Here is a 20049-nt window from a genome sequence, read left to right on the forward strand (position 1 = left end):
AACCAAATTAGTTACAATTGTGTTTTAATACGTCGAAGTATGGCTATTATTCATAGAAATCATGTTAAACACCATGTTAGTTTACTATCTGTTTTACTAAGTTATCTGATTTAACAATGCTCATAAGCTACATTCCGAAATAACAATATAGGCTACATGTCTGTAGCATAACGTTACAGTTCAAGTTAACATGTATACTCGTAGGCCTTTCAAATATATATATATATATATATATATATATATATATATATATATATATATATATATATATATATATATATATATATATATATATATATATTACTACGCAGTGAAGTAAATACACTCCCGTCCTTTCTTCAGTAATTAGCCAGCAAGACTATCTTGCAAGTTTATAGTGACCCATTTAATTTGAAAATAGTTAGGCTTACAACAAACTGTAGGCCTCTACTTAAACACATGGCAGCACTGAAGGTGATTTTAGGCATTTCTACTAGAAAGTCTGGGGAGATATGTTAATATTAATGTTCTGTAATTAATACATTTTTCTGTCATTCAGGCCAGGGGATACTAATGCTGTTCCATGAGATACTAAATACTATAGAAAGGAGAAGCCTGTCTGTGTGTGGAATGATACACATGCATATTTATAGATTGTTTATTACAGGGTGAAGATTTAATACTGCCAAAAATGTAATCCTTTATCGATAGACTGGCTTCAAGTTGTTAACTCCACATTATGGCTATCACTTTTTGAAAATCATTATTTGGTTCAAAACAGTTTGTTGGTAAGTTTGTGAAACATTATTTTTCTTAAAAGTTATTTTTTTAATACAATATTTTTCCTACATTGCATTTCACTGTTTTCATATTCTATTATGGTTTTAAAAAATTTCCTGTGACTTTTTTTTCTAAGGGCTTTTTTTGACTGTTGAATTTGCATTTTAAAAAAATGTTTCTTATTAACTAGGGGGAAATACACCCAATCTAAGTAGCATCTGTGATGTGTGAAACTGTGGTAAATGGTAAATGTCTGCATTTAGTATAGTGCAGATACTATCAGGCCTTTTCAGTGGTTCTGCTTTCCTGATAAATTATTCTTTTGCTGTGGGGGTTTCCTCTGATTTGGTCCTTCTTCCAGAAATAAACACAAGATTTTACCTCCAATGGATGCAGTGCCACTCTCCCCAATCTCTGTCCTTCAATCCCATTAACAGGAATTGTATTAATTGCTCACTAATACATTTCCTTCTAAATTCATCAGGACTAATAAGTTCTCCATTATTTTAAATAAATGTGATGACAGACTTTATAATGAACAACAAATAATTAATTTTAAAGAAAGATATACAATATGTTAATATTACCATTTTATTAGTATATCATTTCCTACAGAAAAAAATCAATTATTAATAGGAAACACCAATCAATGTTTCTTATTTAATTAGAATGTTTTCCATTACTTGGTATTCACTTGTTCAATTCTGAGATTCAGGTGCAAGATTAAGTAAAATATGTGAATTAAAATATTTTATTTCTTGCAAAGACCTCAGTAAGAATTAATGTTTTGACCTTCCTAATGTTTGCTGATTTTGGATTTGGTGGAACTGCCATGTATGTTAATCTCCTTTTTGGCAGAAGCCTGAGACTGTATTTTAACCTCATACTCACTGTTTCGCTTCAATTTAACAAAACTTGTGTCACTATCTAAATACTTAACTGCATTGTATATAGAGGTCGGAACATGGGTTTTATTTGTTTCCATTATCCATTGGGTTCAACAGCAGGAATCAAGCAGAGCTAGGTCAGACAACAACTGCAGCATGTCATCAGGGACTGACAAGAATCATCACTGTTGGCTGATCATGTCCAATTATCTAAAGCTAGGTATTGATATATTCCACTCATTACCAATAGTGGTCTATTTAAACATATAGAGTTAGTACTGAAAGACATTATGCTTGCCTTGTTTCAGTTCTTTCCATTTCTACAGTCTGCATTCTGGCTGTGAAAATAGACTTGCAGTACATGGTGGGTTCCATGTAAGGCCAAGCCATTTATCATTAATTAAGAATGTGGGGGTGTTTGAAGTACTACCGTATGCTTGTTTCAGCTTAAGATTCAACAGAAAATCTGTACATAACAGCAGGATTTCCAAGCAGAGCCTATGCGTTTTAGTATTCCTGGGAAATCAGTGGACAGCACTGTTAGGCGGTTTGTATAGACGCTGTACTGGGTTGTGAATTTGAATGCTGGACAGCACATTGCTGAATTAACCTGGAGCAATATCCTCCCCCAGCTGTGTGTCAGTTAAGTGAAACTGCCTTTTCAAGGCTGGAAACTCTGTCCCTTTATTACTCACTCCCCAGCAAGTTGAGGCTGTTTCAGTGAGCAAACGTTGCATGTAAATGCTCCACCAACCAGAAATATAAGAGCACACCTTGTGGCAGTTCCATATCATATTTTTATATTATATATATGGCTGGATGGTGTACCTCTGAGGCTCTCCATCTCTTACATTTTTTTACAAAAAAGTTTATGAGTTGTGCAGACTGATGAGTTGCTGAGTAATGTTTGACAGTATGTGTTCCAGACAGTCCCATCCTCTGCTTCCTGTGGCTCTTCCTTCCTGGTCCTAGTCAATAGGAGGACACTGGCCTATTTTAACCCCTCTTGTCCCCCTCCTCCATACTGTCACATCAAAACGTCCAGCTGACAACTGTATCGCTAAATCATAAAAAGAAAAAGAATGTCATTAAATAAAAATGCATGGTTTCTGAAAATACAGAAATTGAATTGACCTTATTTGCACATCACTGGTCTGTACAATCTTGATTTTCTATGAGGGAGTAAGTGAGGATGGCTCAACACTGACCCTTTCACCTTCTGAGCTGCATCCCCTGTATGAGATTTTATCACTCACGACAAGAGCCATTGCTTGTAGACACATTTTGTTAATAAGACTACCGATTTCTATTTTAAATACATGAAACTCCATAGGGCCATGCATCAAGCTCAAATGATCTTTCCTCCTAAAGGAAAGGTCAAGATATGGGCAAACTGTCAGAGATCCATTATTTCAGTAGCTCCTTCTGTATTTTCCAGAAAATATTTGACTTGTTTACTCTTGGGAATTGGGGTCGGTCTTGGTCAGGCAGTCAAGGCCTACCTTTCACTTACAAAATGGAAGATGAGGAACATTATAGAGTAAAAGACAAGCTTGATTGGAGTCTGGAAAAATGACTAATTCAAGAAATACTTATTCTCACAAATCATTGAGTCATTCATCCAGTACTGCTTCAGCACTGCAAACACAAATAAATAAATCAATATTTACAAGTACTTAATCTTCTATTTATAATGAATCTTATTTCTATTACATTTTTGCTAAATAAGGCAAAAATATTTCCAATGTGGTGAATCAGTTTTACTAATAGTTTCTACTTGAAAAAAAAAAAAAGACCAACGTCTTATTACAAGACTAATATCAAAACTGACACTTGGTTGTTGTTGTTTTTGCAGTGAGGGTGCAAAGTGAGTAGTGACACAACCAATCCCAAACTAAAACTGATAGCAACAGCAACAATCCACGAGCCAACCTGACCAATCCTGAAACATGATGATCAATGGATCTACATATCCAAGAGCTGTCTGGGCCTGAAAACAAACCATCCGTTATAATGTTTATTCACATTTACCAGTCCATAAAGAACCGCCCAAGTCATGCCGGGGAAAGAAATTCCATAAAAATGAGTAATAGTACTCCCACTCTTCTGTGGGGGTGGGTAGGAGACATTCAAAACCCCTTCAGGTAGAATGAAACTGAAGCTTGATTAAGTACCAGTGCCAAACTTTTAATAATTCACCCCAGGCAGAACACAGAAAGCAGGCCTACATTCTAAACTGCACATTAATTTAGGAATACAGGGCTCTGATTCCTGCCTCCTGCTTGTCACTAATGACAAGTGATCCTGGGAGAGTTTTTTCTCCTTTCTAACATAACATTCCCACAATGTTGCTATGTCCATGTGAAGACGATAACACCAGGATTTTCCTTTCCACAATTATATGATTACAATGCAGTTACTGTATATACAGTAAGAAAAAAGAAAAGAAAAAATAGTTCCATAGCCGCTAATGATGCATATATTACATTACATTACATTATTGGCATTTTGCAGACGCTCTTATCCAGAGCGACGTACAGTTGATTAGACTAGGCAGGAGACAATCCGCCCCTGGAGCAATGCAGGGTTAAGGGCCTTGCTCAAGGGCCCAATGGCTGCGCGGATCTTATAGTGGCTACACCGGGATTAGAACCACTGACCTTCCGTGTCCCAGTCATTTACCTTAACCACTACGCTACAGGCCGCCCTATATTAAATATTCATACTTTACTGCTTTGGTGGCCAAAATTTCAACAAGTGATACCAGGAAATTTGAACCTACTAGCACTGCAAGACCAAGCTACATATCACGCTTTTCTCTTGATATTAGCTGGGATTCATCTGTTGGCCATCAACTTTCAATGACTAAGTTTCCCTGACTGTCGAACCAAGAAACCAGTGAGTGCTTTACTTTTACAACACTGTAGATTAATTTATTCAGTTTCCTCCATTTTTAAGCTTTGATCCAGTTTTACTACTTGAGTCCATGTAAGTAAATTAGGAAATAAATTCACATCTGCTGACCCAAGGCATGTTGCTTAAACGTGACATTTCAGGATGTACATCATGGAAAGTTTTTACATAAACCCTTTCCACTATGATTCATGTGGCAAACAGTGGATGGATTCATTTGCCAATGTGTCATGCCCAAGGGAATTAAACAGACTGTCAGATTCAGAAGCACAGACATTTGGTTCTATTATACCAAGTCCAAGACCTATGAAGTTATTTCCCCTTAACCGAACAGCACCAAGATACTAGGCACAGTACCATGATTTATAAGGCAGTTATTTCCCATCTCTTAATTTGCCCAGCAAAACAGCATGGAATAAAGCTAAACATAACTTGTAAAAGTGAAATTAATTAAACAAAAGGAGTAAGACTGTGACACCACCCTTCAAATTTGCACATACATAAGATATAATTATATTGAAAACTAAAATCTCAACCCAGGCTCCCATACATGGTGATGATATTCTGTGTGTATTTCAGCCTGTACTTGCCACGGTGGTGACTCACCGCTGAAATAGGGACAGGCCTGAGCTGTGATGTTCTCTGAGACAACTGCCTGTTCACTGATACTTGACACCCATACGCCAGCATGTACTCACAACTCACTGACCGTGACAGGAATGTATCCTTAATAGCCACAGGATTACTGCAATACCACCGTACATATCTGCAATGGCCTTGAGTCACTACAACACGAGGAGCGGCACACATCTGTAATGGCTTTCGCACAAATCACCGCAACACCACACAGCATCTCAGCAATTACCACTGCTGCAGTCTACTCCAGTTCATGACCGCATCTACAGTATATTTGTTCAGCCTGTGTGTCTTACTACTGTACTCAGCATATACAGTATATGAACAATTTTTTGTGCTGTTTTTCATCATGCACATTTTCCGGATTACTGCTTATTTGGCTCCATAGCTAACCAGTACGGAGTGCTGTTGACACTCACAGCTAAGCACTTTTGTAAAAGGTGATGCTATAGTATAAGCAATGTAACATGCAGGCCAATGTGCCATAACCCTTTAATAAGCAGGCTGTTGTCCCTTGTCACCATTAAAAGAGGGATGTTATATAACCCCAAGAGGTAATCATTTTTTTCATATTCCATTACTCCTTGACTGATGACCACACTGCACTCTTACCACACGTGTTCATTTATCTGCCAACACAGAAACACTTTCACTCTCACCTGGCACCTGTTGTTTAATCAGACAACAGCCATGTGACCAACTGGAATTGGAACTAGAGTTGGAATTCCCCTGCAACTCCGCTAAAAGTCCTTTAGGTACACATAAAAAAATTATGAATAGTAATCGGCAAGCAACATGCTTTAGCAAACACATATATGATGCAATAATACTAGGTTGAGGTGAAAATACATGAGACCTATGCGACAGTTCCTATGTTGCTGTACTGATATGCAATTTATTCCTTCAGCACTGTGTAACTTCTCACAACCGATTCCAACTTAAGGTTAGTGTAAGGGGTAAAGTCCATGACCACTGCACTAAATCAAATCCTTCTTTGTGTAGAGATGCAGGGAGGTTTGTTTGTACTGGCCTTGTAACTTAGCCTGTACTTTGGGCATACTGTATGGGGTTTATCCTCGCGGGGCACCTTGCAACCATGAGATTGCTGCTATATTAACTATTTATCTCGATAAAAAAAAATCTGTTGTGAGAAAACATAAGAGCAAAATACATACATGCATATATATCATACTCTAATTCTGATCTAGAAAATCAATTTGACACATTGGTCAAACTGTTTGCAGAGCAGTTTATTTACAGAGTTAAAAGTACAGTATCTGTGCACTCTCAGCTGATGCAAGTCTGTCTGTTGAGTCTGAAATCCACTGGAATATTTTCAGGCAGATACTAAAGGAAGCCCTTCTCTTGGTCATTCTAGCTTTTTGGGACATGTTGAGACATGTAAAGAAGTGGCTTAGTGCCTTACGGAGACAGGGGGCAGTTAATGAACTACAGCCTTGACACCACACACCAGGAACCGAAGGCAGTGATCGTGAGAAATGATAGCCACCCCTCAGGCAGTTATGGCCTTCAGCAGAAGAGGAAGAAGAGAGAAGAAGAAGAAGAGAAATGTGATGAATATAAATGTGAAGGAATATAAGTTGTGCTATGTGAGATCAAAGAGCCCACCTCCAGGGATGGGAGCTCCTCCTATTGCTCTAGTTTTTCACCAGTTTACAGTAGACAAGACTGTACTAGTGTTGAGCGCTGTGGGAGGGACCATAGTTGTGCTGGCTCAACCATTTATCTCTACATCTATCTACATATTTCAGTCAGGATGTGTGTTACAATGTGAATTGTAATAATTACAATATGTAAAATTGTTGGTTGACACACATCTTCAGTAGACCTAGTGTTGTATAATAAAATGTAATCCACTTACAAGCTCATAATGGCGAAATGTTAATCATTTCTAAAGGCAAAAGAACATTTAAAAACTGCATACTAAAACTGAATGGTGACCGTGTCTTGTGAAAAGGATGTCAAAATGAATAAAAATTGAACTAAATGTAATCACGGTTATCAAATCTTTTCCCCCTCTGGGACACCCCACTAATATAATTTAGAAGTAACAGATCCTTTTTTAATGTTAGATTGAGTTAACTGGAAAACTCTGGCATTTTCTCACAGTTAGCTAGCTCTGGCAGCAGTTGAATGAATGAATGTCTGAGAGTGAAGGCATGAATGTGACTATATCAGCAGACCACAGAGAAGGACGTGGATGGCACTGGTGTATGCCGCATATATAGAGGAAATACAGAGTAAATGGTAGTCTGGTACATTAGAAAAGTAGTTAAAGAGAATACAAAGAAACTGGTTATTCTAAGGAATATTCATGAACTGAAATATTTGGAGCATGTATAATACTGTATATGACTGTACTCATAGCTGAAGTGTGATTTATGGTCATCACCAACAGGAAAATATTTTGATGGCAGTGTCGCAATCTGTTCACCTTTAAGACTATGAGTCTGAGCCGTGTTTATTAGATTGTGCAGCACACCCCACACACGGTGTTCATGGCACAGACATGGCGAGGTCTGGTCTGTCACGTATCCGCAGTGCCGACACAGAGGCTGCGCCCGCATCGCACTGTGTGGACACGGGCTGAAGGGCTGTTACCTGATCTACATTCAAGACCCGGCTGGTGACTCATGCACACGCCCATGTGAAACTGATAGTTGGGGGGTCAGGCGAATGTCTCCTTGAAAGGGTGCAGGGGCGAGTCACCAAGGAGTGTCCCAGCTCAACCGGGCACGGTCCTGCGGTTTCTGCCACCCTGTCCCTGACGTGCCGGGACATGCCCTGCCTCTCCTTACTGAGGCTCGCCTGAGCGCTTGCAATTCTGTTTCACAAAAGCTAAATCCTGCTTCTGCGACAAAGAAGGCTTCAGGAACTGGGACATTGATTTTATTTGATAGCAACTTTATTCGAAATTGAGCATAATTACCAGCTGTGGGCACAAAACAACAGACTTTTTTTCACAAACTGTATCTTCTTCTTTTTGTGGGACACGTTATTGCTTCATTCATGAAAGCAAAATCGGGCTTGATGAGAAAATCGTCCTTCTACTGTCAGTGTAGAGGGAAGCCATTTCCTTGAACTGTATTGATTCGGTTTTAAAACCATTGTTTGGAACATTCTCTGTCTCCTGGTTGGTCCCTAATGCCACAAAACCTATTGCATTTCCAATTTAAGCCATTCAAGCTGTTTTGTGGGGGAAAAAACCTGTCATTCATTGCTGGCCATCTCAGCATGGTAGACATTAATACAGAGGCCTTATTCCAAAATTCATCAAGGTTAATTAAGGAACATTAATCACTCAGGTTTGTCTCTATGGACTTGTTAATGGCCTTACAGTATGTCCCTTGCATGTGGCTCTGATTAGCTTCCTGCAGAAGTCTTCCATTTTACTGCAGAGAAAAGGGAAGCAGGGCATGAGAGCCACAGGCAAAGGTTTAATAATAAATAGACTTTGATCAATCAGACTTAGCTTTTATACAGCTCTCCAAACACTTTAGGATTACAATACATATTGCAGTACATTAGCCTGTCAAAAAACTCCCTTCATAAAGTAGCTTGTCCACTTCAGTAAGACGAGCACAACTTACATCAGACTGGCCTGTCCTATAGGAGCACTTAAAGTCTTATTGTATATGGTCTGCCCAACAGAACTATTCTGCATTAGGTTGGGCTGTCCTACAGGATTACAGACAATCCTGCAAAAGTGTAACGGCCATGCACCCACGTTAAATGTGTCATCACAATCACAGCCATTAAGAAAGTGACAGAAGAGCGAAGAGGGGTGAAAGGGGCGGAAGGGAGAGGGCCTATTTTTCCTCATAATCAATTAGAATGTGACAGATACATCCCTGCAGTGTGCTTTCTTTCTGCACAAGTTCCCTTAGGACCCACGGCATATGGCCACGAACCCTGTGACATTGCTGCAGTCCCAGAATGCATCACTTCCCTGAAACCTACAGAACCAGCACAGGAGAGAGTGAGAGCGCCTGTAGTCCTCAGACAAGTCAAATCACATTTGGGAGATACACAAAATTACAGGGCAGCATACTGTGCAAGACTGAACAGTGTATCTTTTCATTTTGGAAACACTGAAGGCTTCTTTTCTCTGAAAATTCAATTAGTAATAGCTAACCTGGGTACTGTGGGACGTGACCCTTGGATCAGCTCTAATCAGAGAGCAAAGCAGCCAGCTCTAAACCCAAACGTCTTGACCCTTCCACAGCAGAGCTTAGGCAGCATGACTGCTTCATCTAATATCCTGCTAATGAAGCTCATCGCATTTCCACAGGGGATTTTTTGCCACACTGTTGGATGGATGCGTTTTAATGGATTACACTATTACCCATCTGAGCAGTAATTTGTCAAAAAAAGTTAGAGAAAAAGTCAAGGTAAATGGACTATACAAGTACTGCAATGCACTATTCGACATTGAAAAAAGTTTCATCCTTTTTCCCCAGGTAGCACTTTTTGGGACTTTGGGACATCTCAGCATTCATTAACTATGCAGTAATTGCACTGCATTTTATTTTGCCATGAGTTTAGGATCTAAAATTGCTTTTAATATCACAATAAAGAAGTCTAGGCTTTTGGTCATGACTTATCAATTATATTTTGCCAATTTAACTGCATTTATATAGCACTTTTATCCAAAGGGCTTTACAATTAATGCCTCTCATTAAGCCATTTACACACTCACACAGCGAGTTAAATGGCTACCATGCAAGGCACCAGTCAGCTCATCAGGACCGATTGGGGGTTAGGTGTCTGTAACTGTAAATCCACGTTCCTTTTGAAGTTTTCAGCTGACGTCTTTGAAATCTACATGAGCCCACTTTAAGCCCACTGCGTGTTAGCCTCCCTGGCTGGCCATGGTTGTGCCATTGTTCCGCTTGCAGGAAAGCCTAGTCTGGGCTCTAGCAGCTGACAGGGGTCAAATTCTCCTGTCAGCTATGCAGGGGAGGCCAAAGGTCTCGTGTTTAATTGAAACAGCCCTTTGTTCTGGTTGCATGTGAGAAAAACCCCCACTGATGACAGAAAGTACCTAAAAGACATGAAAACAAAGTACATATTAACCTCCAGGTCCATGAGCTGTGTCATAGACAATTCCCAGTGGCCAGGGAGAAGTAGCTATGACATCAACACAAGGGAGTGAAGAGAGGAAGGAGAATAAGCAAAAGAAAGTGGTCCGACTGACAAGTGGGAAAACCACCACTGAGTGTAATATAAATGGCCTTGCAATGCAAATGTGAAAGCAGAAGACAAAATGAAAGGGATAATACAGACTACACCAATAAACAAGCATTAATGTTGTCTTGTGTTAAAGAGCACTTAAACATTAACAAAACCATTTTATTGGGTTAAAGTTACTACCACAAAACAAAAGTAGTCACATAGTTATACACTCAGATACAATAGCAATTCATTCAGACCAAATTTTCAGGCCGAATATTAGAATGGGGAAGAAATGTGATTCAAGTGTCACAGTAGTTTGAGTATCTCAGAAACTGCTGATCTCCTGGGATTTTCATGCACTACAGTCTCTAGAGTTTACAGATAATGGTGCGAAAAACAAAAAACATCCAGTGAGCAGCAGTTCTGTGGGCAGAAACACATTGTTAATGAGAGAGGACAGAGGAAAAGGGCCAGGCTGGTTGAAGCTCACAGGAAGGTGACATTAACACAAATAACTGCAGTGGTATGCAGAAGAGCATCTCTGAACACAAAACGAGTCAAACCTCTAAGTGGAGAGGCTCCAGCAGCAGAAGTCTAAGAAATGCCTAATAAAGTGCTCACTGAGTATGTACAGTCATATTAAAGTATCAACGCAATTATAGGTCAGCAATATCAGGTTAGTAATGAACAAAAAGTAGCGACGCTTGCTTCATAATTGGTCAGAAAGTAAATGGCTCCTTCTCATTTTAACTCACATGGACAATTTAAGACTAAGCCAAGATGGCGTGCTTTTTTGTTTTTTCTTTGAGGTTTTTTTTTCTTTGTTTTTTGGGAAAGAAAATTGCCACAAAAACTATCTTTGTTTTTGTACAGTCACAAAAAGGCACAGAAGAGCGCCTTGTTCTCCACAGCCGAGTCTTTCCTTCAGACCCAAAAGCTTAGTTTTGTTATTTTGCTCAGCCCTTTTTGAATAATTACCCAGAATGTCGTGGGTTTGCACAAAGTCTGTTTGGGGGATACCGATGGGGGTTGGGTCAGGGGTGGAACCAGCGGGCCCAGGTGTGATGTCAGCTGGGGGTCAGATTTACCTGTGGGGGCTGTCAGGAAAATTGGACCCACCTTGAACTGGGTCACCACAGAGCAACAAAATTCTCCACAGGACACAATTTATGACAGCCCTATACCTAGTTCATCTGAGAAGCTTAAAAAAACACAACCTTACTTCACACAGGTTTCCAGTAACAAACAGTTCTTTCTCGCCATTTTCCGACTGAGACTGCACACAGGATATTAGTTATCACATTATTCTGCTTACATTCACAAGCAATAAATGTCATCCACAAAGCTCAAGAATATGAATTCACATATTGCAGAAATACATAGAAACCTGCACACGAGAGCAACGGGCACACAGAAAAAAACAGCTTTCACACACGTCACATGCCGCACACCTCCCACGCTAACAACGTGCTCACCTCCAACACATACATACAACCTGCTCTCTGAATCACACAGGCCCCCACTGTTAAAGGGGACCAGGCGATTTCCTTTTTTCTCCCAAGCAGGTCATGTTTAAATAACCTGATCCATCCCAATACAGCTCCCTGTTTTGCTACTTTTTGAAGCCATGACCAAAGGATACTTCTGAAGGCAAAATAGCATGTTTTTTCAGTGCTGGGGCAAGGAAATTCCGTTACCCTGAATGTAACTTTTCTGGGCTTTGAAGATTAGAGGTTGGCAGTTTTTGGATTTGCTGTTGCTTTTGCCATTGATGGAGTGCAGCACTGCTAATTCCTTAAGCTGGGTAACAGCCATACAGTAGATCACATCAGGTCTTTGAATGAGAAGGGATACAATGGGACCAACAAAAGATGACTTTCCCTTTGCATAGGACCTCAGTAGCACTTTTTATATAAAAGATTTGATTATGTAAAATTGCATAACAATTTAATGACTTGAATGTAATGAGTCAAAGCAGACAGGTTGTGGGGTTCAGCAGCTTCTGCTGAGAGCTCTTCCATTTCCCTGACAAAAGCTTGGCTTGCAGAGCAGAGAGCCGACAGAAAGTACAAATTCCCCCCTGGAGTCCTTGGAGTCCTACTGCCGGGTTTCTGCGCGAGCTGTAAAAACCTATTTTCCCTACCACATTGTTCAACGGCACGGCACATATCTCAGAGAAAGGAGTCTTTGGGGGCCATTCAGCAATGTAACAGAAAACAAGGACAAAGGACAAAGTTAACACGTGATTCCTGTATAGACAATCATTTCCTGTTTTCACATATTCCAGTATTCACATTTGTCCTTGTGTGAGATGTAGAATATACTGTATGTGTTATGTGCTTTTTATAAGGCTTTTTAGGAGAAGTCCTGTACTCTCCACACCCACCCCGCTTGCATGCACACACATGCACAAGTTGCACAGCACTTGAATAATTCACGGTTATAAGAGTCACTCTGTGCTGTACATGTCCCATGCAATCAGAGCCATCGGTGCAGGATGATGCAGAGATCAGAGATCTTGGTCGACACGTACAAGCTTGAGCGATGAGAAATTATCAACTCAAGGCTAGGACTAGGGTGTGGAGCTCTGACCTCACTGTCTGTGGCGCCTTGAGGAGTTTGCCATCTAAGACACACAAGTGGGCTGATCTCTGCCAGACGATAAAAGTGTGAAGGAGGGAGTGGGGGAGTTTAAGAGGATGGTGAAAAAATGTCTCAAGTGGGTGTCATTCAGCAAGAAGTGAAGAAGAGCGAGTGGCTTACAAAGGTCAGTCAGAGACACAGGGGTTAGCAGGGGACAGAATAGCAATGTACAGAAATGGATATCAGGCAATGATGTGAAATTGTAGTTCCATTGAACGGGTCTCTTATCCACCAGTAACTGCCACTCCAGTCTCTCGCCAATCTTTATCACCCAATGTACTCTGCTCCAAGATGGATTACCCTATATGGGCCATTAGGTCTCTGACTTGCCAGGTATTTGTGGACCACCTCTGCCCCTCTGATAACCTCAGTCAGTAGGAGAGAGTAGGGTGTGCACTCTGAACCTAGCATCTGTTCCAGTAGAGGGGGAGGGCCACACTTGTTAACTGCCCCAGTAAATAGCAAGTGGACCCATTGGTTGACAACAATCAACTGCGTCACCAAAATTGAGGAGTACATAGCTTCAGCATAGGCTTCTGAGTGTTGCATATTTGTCCAGTACAGTGATACACCATAGTCTGTATTGAACCCAAACATTGTCATAACAGACTAGGGATGTCTTGGCCAACCAAAAACAAAACGATGGGAAAAACTTCTGAAATTAATATGAATATGCCAAAAATACTGCTCATGATAGAAAAACAAAGTGCATTAACGACTGAATTCCTTTATATAATGGCTAACTCACAGAGAGAAAAAATATATATTTTCAGTCATGCTTCCAATCACTGTGTTCTGGAAATAGCATTACACGGAAGTGAACACCCACAAGAAACAAGCTGGAATGATAGCACAAAATTACTAAGCCACAACCATAGCTAATTAGCTAGGTGAACCTTAATTGATGTTTTGAAAATCAAAATACCCTTGCACCATCAGGTATGAATAAGGAATGAAAATTGGGTATTTTTTTGGATACAGCAAAGCTAATTGGCCATTAGTCTGTGTTTGGATGGATCTTATGTCCACTCTGTGACACTTACTTACAATATATAATATAAAATACCATTAACTGACTTTGCATCAAACCCAGATTTGATGATCAATCATTGTTTTGTTGATTGGCCAATAGAGTTGTCTCCACCTACTACCATAAGCAAATGTAAGCCTAAAGCCCTTGTACAGGCCTTGACCAGGGTTTCTATGGAGTAAAGAATAATCGGCCATAGTGTTGCACTGGGAGGTTGAGTCCTGTCCAGCTCATCACTCAGTAGATTCTACTTGGACAAAACTCAGAGAACAACCAGCTATTTTTGTTTTAAACTGATATTTTTTTACTTGCTGACTTCTTTGAGGTATTGATTTGGCAATGTATTACTACAATGTATGATTTGTACTAGTATTTGTATTAAGTCTAAATTCATTTAAATATGTTAAATATGTAGCATTTATTTTTTTATGTATTATTTTATATATTTATGTTGATGTTGAGTTTCCAGGAACTCTAGTGTCGACATGAAAAAACAATTATATCAATCATTACTTTTTCCATTTGCAACTCTCATTCACACCTCTAAGGAATCTTTTATTAGCACAGGGATATGAATGCCAGCAGATTGTCATCATTTCACCACCGATTTCAAGGGGCTTAGTGCACAGTCTCTGCGTTGAGTAGAAGATAATAGAAATCTCTGTTTTGAATGAATGTTTATGGTGAGGCAGTCAGTCCAGTTTTTCAGCTGGTTTCAATTCACAGCTGTTCCTTGTGCGTAACATCGAGTGCGCTCCTGATGGGATAACCAGATTTGACCCGGACTATAAAAACATTCCCACAATGCACCGCTGAGACTGCGGCAGGAATATCATGCGTGTTTCACCCTGAGAGCATAGCTTGGCACGTGCGAAGAGTCATCTGCCTGCCATCCCCCACGCAGAAAAAAGAGAGGGAAGGGCAGGGAAAGAAGGAGAGTGATTCAGAATTCCAGAGAGAAAGCAAGGGACGACTGAGGGAGCTGGTAAGAGACGGAGAAAGAGTACTCCATACAATAACAACATATGGTTAAGACACAGAGAACCTCCATGGCTGTTTCTCACACACGTTCCTGTTTCCAGTTCTTGTTTTTCTGAACAGTGGGAGACTATGTAATCAGAGGAAAAACATCTGTGTGTTAGATTAGAAATGCTGGTGTAGGCTGAAATAGCTGGAATGTTTTTTGGTTTTAAGCTCTCTCACACCTAACTGGTGTAGTCCCTGCAGTGGGAATTCCAATCTCTGTGTCTGATAGATTGTACACTATACTGAGGACTCACGGGAGGGAAAGCACAGACCAGATATGAAATATTTCCCCAGAGACTGTGTGACCCACAAAGACACCATTTACCAGTATGCTGGTCAGTAGAAAGACAATACAATCATTGACGAATGAATCAATTACAGAATACTTACTTCGCACATTAATATTACGATGAAGCTTCTCCAGGAAGGACATTTGGCAGTTAAATCTGATCACCACTCAAAGCCTTCTGCATACCCTTCCCCCCGCCCTGACAGGATTAAACAGAGTTTTTAGTTCAACCACAGATGTGTGATATCTCTTCTGAGAGCACCATCGCTGTGGAAACAAAGACAAAGCAGGACAATCCCCTGAATTGTGCATATGTCCTTTCTCCTAATTTAATGAAGTTATTAATTTGATCTTGTTTATTATGGTACACATGTACAAATTCACAGAGACCTCATCTGGTTCCTAGATTCCTTTGAGGATCAAAGACTAAGCTACAATAAGTAATTGGCCCTGATTTTAAGAAATATTTATTTAATTTGACAAAATGACAGAAATATATTTGTATCTCTATACTTGATAGGTGGATGTTCTGTGTTTTGGGGATATGCCTGTGAATGCTCCCAGGTATAGCATTATGAGATAGCAGGAGCAAAAGGCAAATGTCCAATAAACATTTTAGATCCATGTATGTCATTTGTGACAGTCATACCTTACATTTTTGCTGTAGCATGTTGTTTGTCAGTGTGATGTTTTTGGAATGACAGAGAAATTGAGTGGGGCAGTAACATAGTGAAGGTCCCTCTTACAGAGTGAGTGAAGATGTTTCAATCAAGTTTTTGGAAGTGATTCTGTATAGATCAGTCTCAGTGGCACTGACTCAACACACAGGGAGGCTTTCAGTCTCTGCTTTGTCTTCCAGAAATAAGGGAAAGGAGAAGTAAGTGTTGTAAATACCATCACTATCACTCCGTCAGCAGGGACGTGCAAACAGTCACGATTTGACAAAATGTTCCTCACCAATGTGAACAACAGCTCTCACTGCCTTACACACGACTTAATTACACTGATGAAGAAGACAAACATACATACACTCTAAAGTGAGCACTTTATTAGGTATTTATTAGACTTATGCTTCTTGCTGCTGTAGCCTATCCACTTAGAGGTTTGATGCAGTGTGTGTTCAGAGATGCTCTTCTGCATACCACTGTTGTAATGGGTGGTTATTTGCGTTACTGTCACCTTCCTGTCAGCTTTGACCAGTCTGGCTCTTCTCCTCTGACCTCTCTCATTTACAATGCATTTTTGCCCGCAGAACTGCCAGGAGATCAGCAGTTTCAAAGATACTTGATTCTCCCTGTCTGGCACCAATTATCATTCTATGGCCAAATTCACTTAAATCACATTTCTTCCCCATTCTGACATTTGTTCTGAAAAACAGCTGAACCTCTTGACCACGTCTGCATGCGTTTATGCATTTACTTGCTGCCACATGATTGGCTGATTAAATATTTGCATTAACAAGCTGGTGTACAGGTCTGCCTAATAAAGTGGTCACTGAGTTTAATATGTGCAGACGTACATAGACACAGAAACGAACCTGGAAAACGAAAAAAATCAATTTTTTAAAACTGACCAAAAATATATCAAATCTCCCTTGTTACAAACCAATCGCAAATGAGCATCATTGCATAACTGTAATCAGTCAAGCTACTTTAGAGTTAGGACTTGTGTTATTGAACAGTAGCTCATATCACTATCTCAGTGTTATGTTGTTGTAGCCATCATCTGTGAATTCCCGTTGGAGCTGTAAGAAAATCTCTCATGTCCAGACCGTCATTCACTCCTCCGGCCCCTGTCAGAATGAGAAACGTGTGCTGCAGACAGTGAGGTCATCCTCAGGATCGATAGAGTGGATCTCTCAACACAATGCTGTCAGAATGACCTGCGCTGACCTGTGCACGTGTATACATACAACCACTATTGCAATGATGTACAGATACACACAGTGGGCTCCAGAATTATTGACACCCTTGATAAATATGCTATAAAAAAATGCTGTAAACTGGAAAATAATACAGTTATTGAAATGAGCTTTATTTTCCTACATGTGTAAATTCCAACATTTCATTGCAGAACATGGTCCTGCTGGACAATCTACCTATGACCAAGTCTCAGCTTCCTGGCAGAGGCAAGCAGATTTCCTGCCAAGATTTTCTGGTACTTTGTTGAATTAATTGTGCCATGTATCTTAAATAGAGCCCCAAAACCACTGGCAGCAAAATATCTCCAGATCATCAATGACCCATTGCCATATTTGACAGTAGGTATGAGGAGCTTCTCCTTGTATGAATTCCATTTTGTCACCAAACATGTTGATGGTGTGTATGGCCAAATGTTCAAATTTTGGTCTCATCTGGCCATAATTCAGATTAATTTTGACAAACTCAAGATGCTTGGTTTTGTTGGTTGTGCTCAGTAAGAGCTTTCCAAATAATTTGTTGGTATGGAGGTGCAATTTTATGACAACCAATCTGGTTACTTATGGCCTCCCACATCATCTTCCTTACCCTCCATGAGGATAATATTTGCGCCCTCCTCCTTGCAACCATTCCATCTGTTTCATGGCTTTTTATTATCACCCTTACAGTATGTAACTGGTTTGTTTTACCGTTTATGTATTTTTTTGTACCCATTACCTGACTTTTGATGGTCAGTTACCATCTGTGTCTTCTGAATTGAACGTTCTTTGGTTTTTCCTCAGGCTGATGGTTCCTCTAGTGAAAGAGGAAGTGGTGGAATGACAAAATATAGTTGTTAGGGGTGCCAATAAATTAGGCACCTGTAGTTTTCTGAAAAAAATTAGATTACTAACTAAAAAACATTGAAACATGATAGTAAATATAATGTACTCTTTTGTCAGTGTAGAGGTGTTCAGATGTGCCATATTTGACATTCAGTTTTTGAGGTTTCTAAAGGGTAGGATCTTAATATGTATTGCTAATACTTAGTACCTGGTTGAGCAGAACAACAAAATGGAACTTAATTATGACACAAAGGCTCACAATGGCCTGCAGACTGAGTGATGGAGACAGGATGCTGGTGCCAGTGTCGAGCACTGCGGTGTTGCGAGACATTTCACAGCGAAAGGAGTTTAGATGACAGAGGTCAGTCCAGTTCAGGTTATTGCGGCGAGCTGCAGCCATCAAGATCGGTGTGATTCATGAGTTTACACCATCGTGAGCTGGGCAGACGCCAGCATCAGGGAACACGCTGCCCTGAGAAATGTACCCTCACACATGCCATGCCAAGACTAATGCTAGCGGGCATCTCAGGACAGGGCGGAAAACTGATCACTCACATTTACTCAAATAGAGGCTCCTCAGTCACCGTCAAACTTTTCTTATCATTTCCAGTTAAACATTTCAGTCAGGGCTGTTGGTCCTTAATGTGTTCTGTACACAAGGTCAAATTACCTTTTTTTTTTTTTTTTTTAAAGAGAGAGGGCTTGATTGTTTTGTCAAGTGCTTGAAAAGTGTTTTAAATAATAGAAGAAAACTGCACAATCTCAAAAACAATTTGAAATTACATTGTGAGTATAAAATTGTAATATGAAGTTGAGAAAAGATATATTGCACAAGAGTGCAAGACATCATCGCTAAAAAAAAGTACCAAGTAAGGAAGTAAAACTGTTGCACCAACTGCCATGAAATAAAACTGTTGGCTGAGAGTTTGTCTTGTGACAGGTGTGTCGTCTGGTCTGCCAACAACTGATATTTCACACAAATTCATGTTTTGTCAAAGCAACAGAGGCTGCAATGCAGGATATGGCTTTCACAACAAAGAAACTGATTTAACATCGTTAGTATCTGATAGAGCAATCTGCGACTGCTTCTGAATTGCACAAAATCCTTTTGCTTTAAGCTTGAAGGCCAGAGCATGAATACGTATATAGCAGTGTGGTGCAAGTGTAGCAGCTCCATTGGAAAGGGCGATTGAGAGGCCGAATGTTGTTGTTATTGCCGCTACGGCTTATTTTTTTCCAGTGGCGAGAGAGATCAATGGGCCTTTGTTTTTGTGCTACCGAGCTGCCCGCTCCATGACTCCTGCAGACAGACAACCCCCCCCCCCCATCCCCCCTTCCTGACCCCCAAAGGACTGATGTCACTCTCGTAAGAGGTGGGGTTACCCAGGCCTGAATGCAGGGGAGACCAGCAGTCCATTAATCCCGGCTCCAAGGCGGGACACAATGCCTGACTGTGACCATCCGCCTCCACCACCACATCTGTACTCCCAGTGTCCTCTCTGCTTGCTGAATGGCTCCATTTTCCCTCTCACAGACGGCCCATCACAGCAGTGCACTGTGCTGGAAGAATGGCACGTACACATGGGAGTCTGCTGGCTGATTACACACTGTAGGGCAGATGTGTAACCTACTTTCAGCGTGTGTGTGTGTGTGTGTGTGTGTGTATGTGTGAGAGAGAGAAAGAGAGAGTGTGTGTGAATGTGTGTGTTTGTGTGGGAGAGAGAGAGGGACAGCAAAATAAGAGAAGTTATATGGCTTGTTGTTTTGTAAATCACAGTAAATTCAGCAGAAGCCCAGCAATGTGTTTTCTTGTATGAAATACAGATTTCAACAGTCCACAAGAGGGACTGATGAAAATGAAAAATTATGTGTAACCCAGTGAAGTATTTCGGTTTACAGAATGAATGGTTAAAGATAATATATTAAC

This window comes from Conger conger, chromosome 8 (assembly GCF_963514075.1).
Source record: "Conger conger chromosome 8, fConCon1.1, whole genome shotgun sequence".
Taxonomy (NCBI): domain Eukaryota; kingdom Metazoa; phylum Chordata; class Actinopteri; order Anguilliformes; family Congridae; genus Conger; species Conger conger.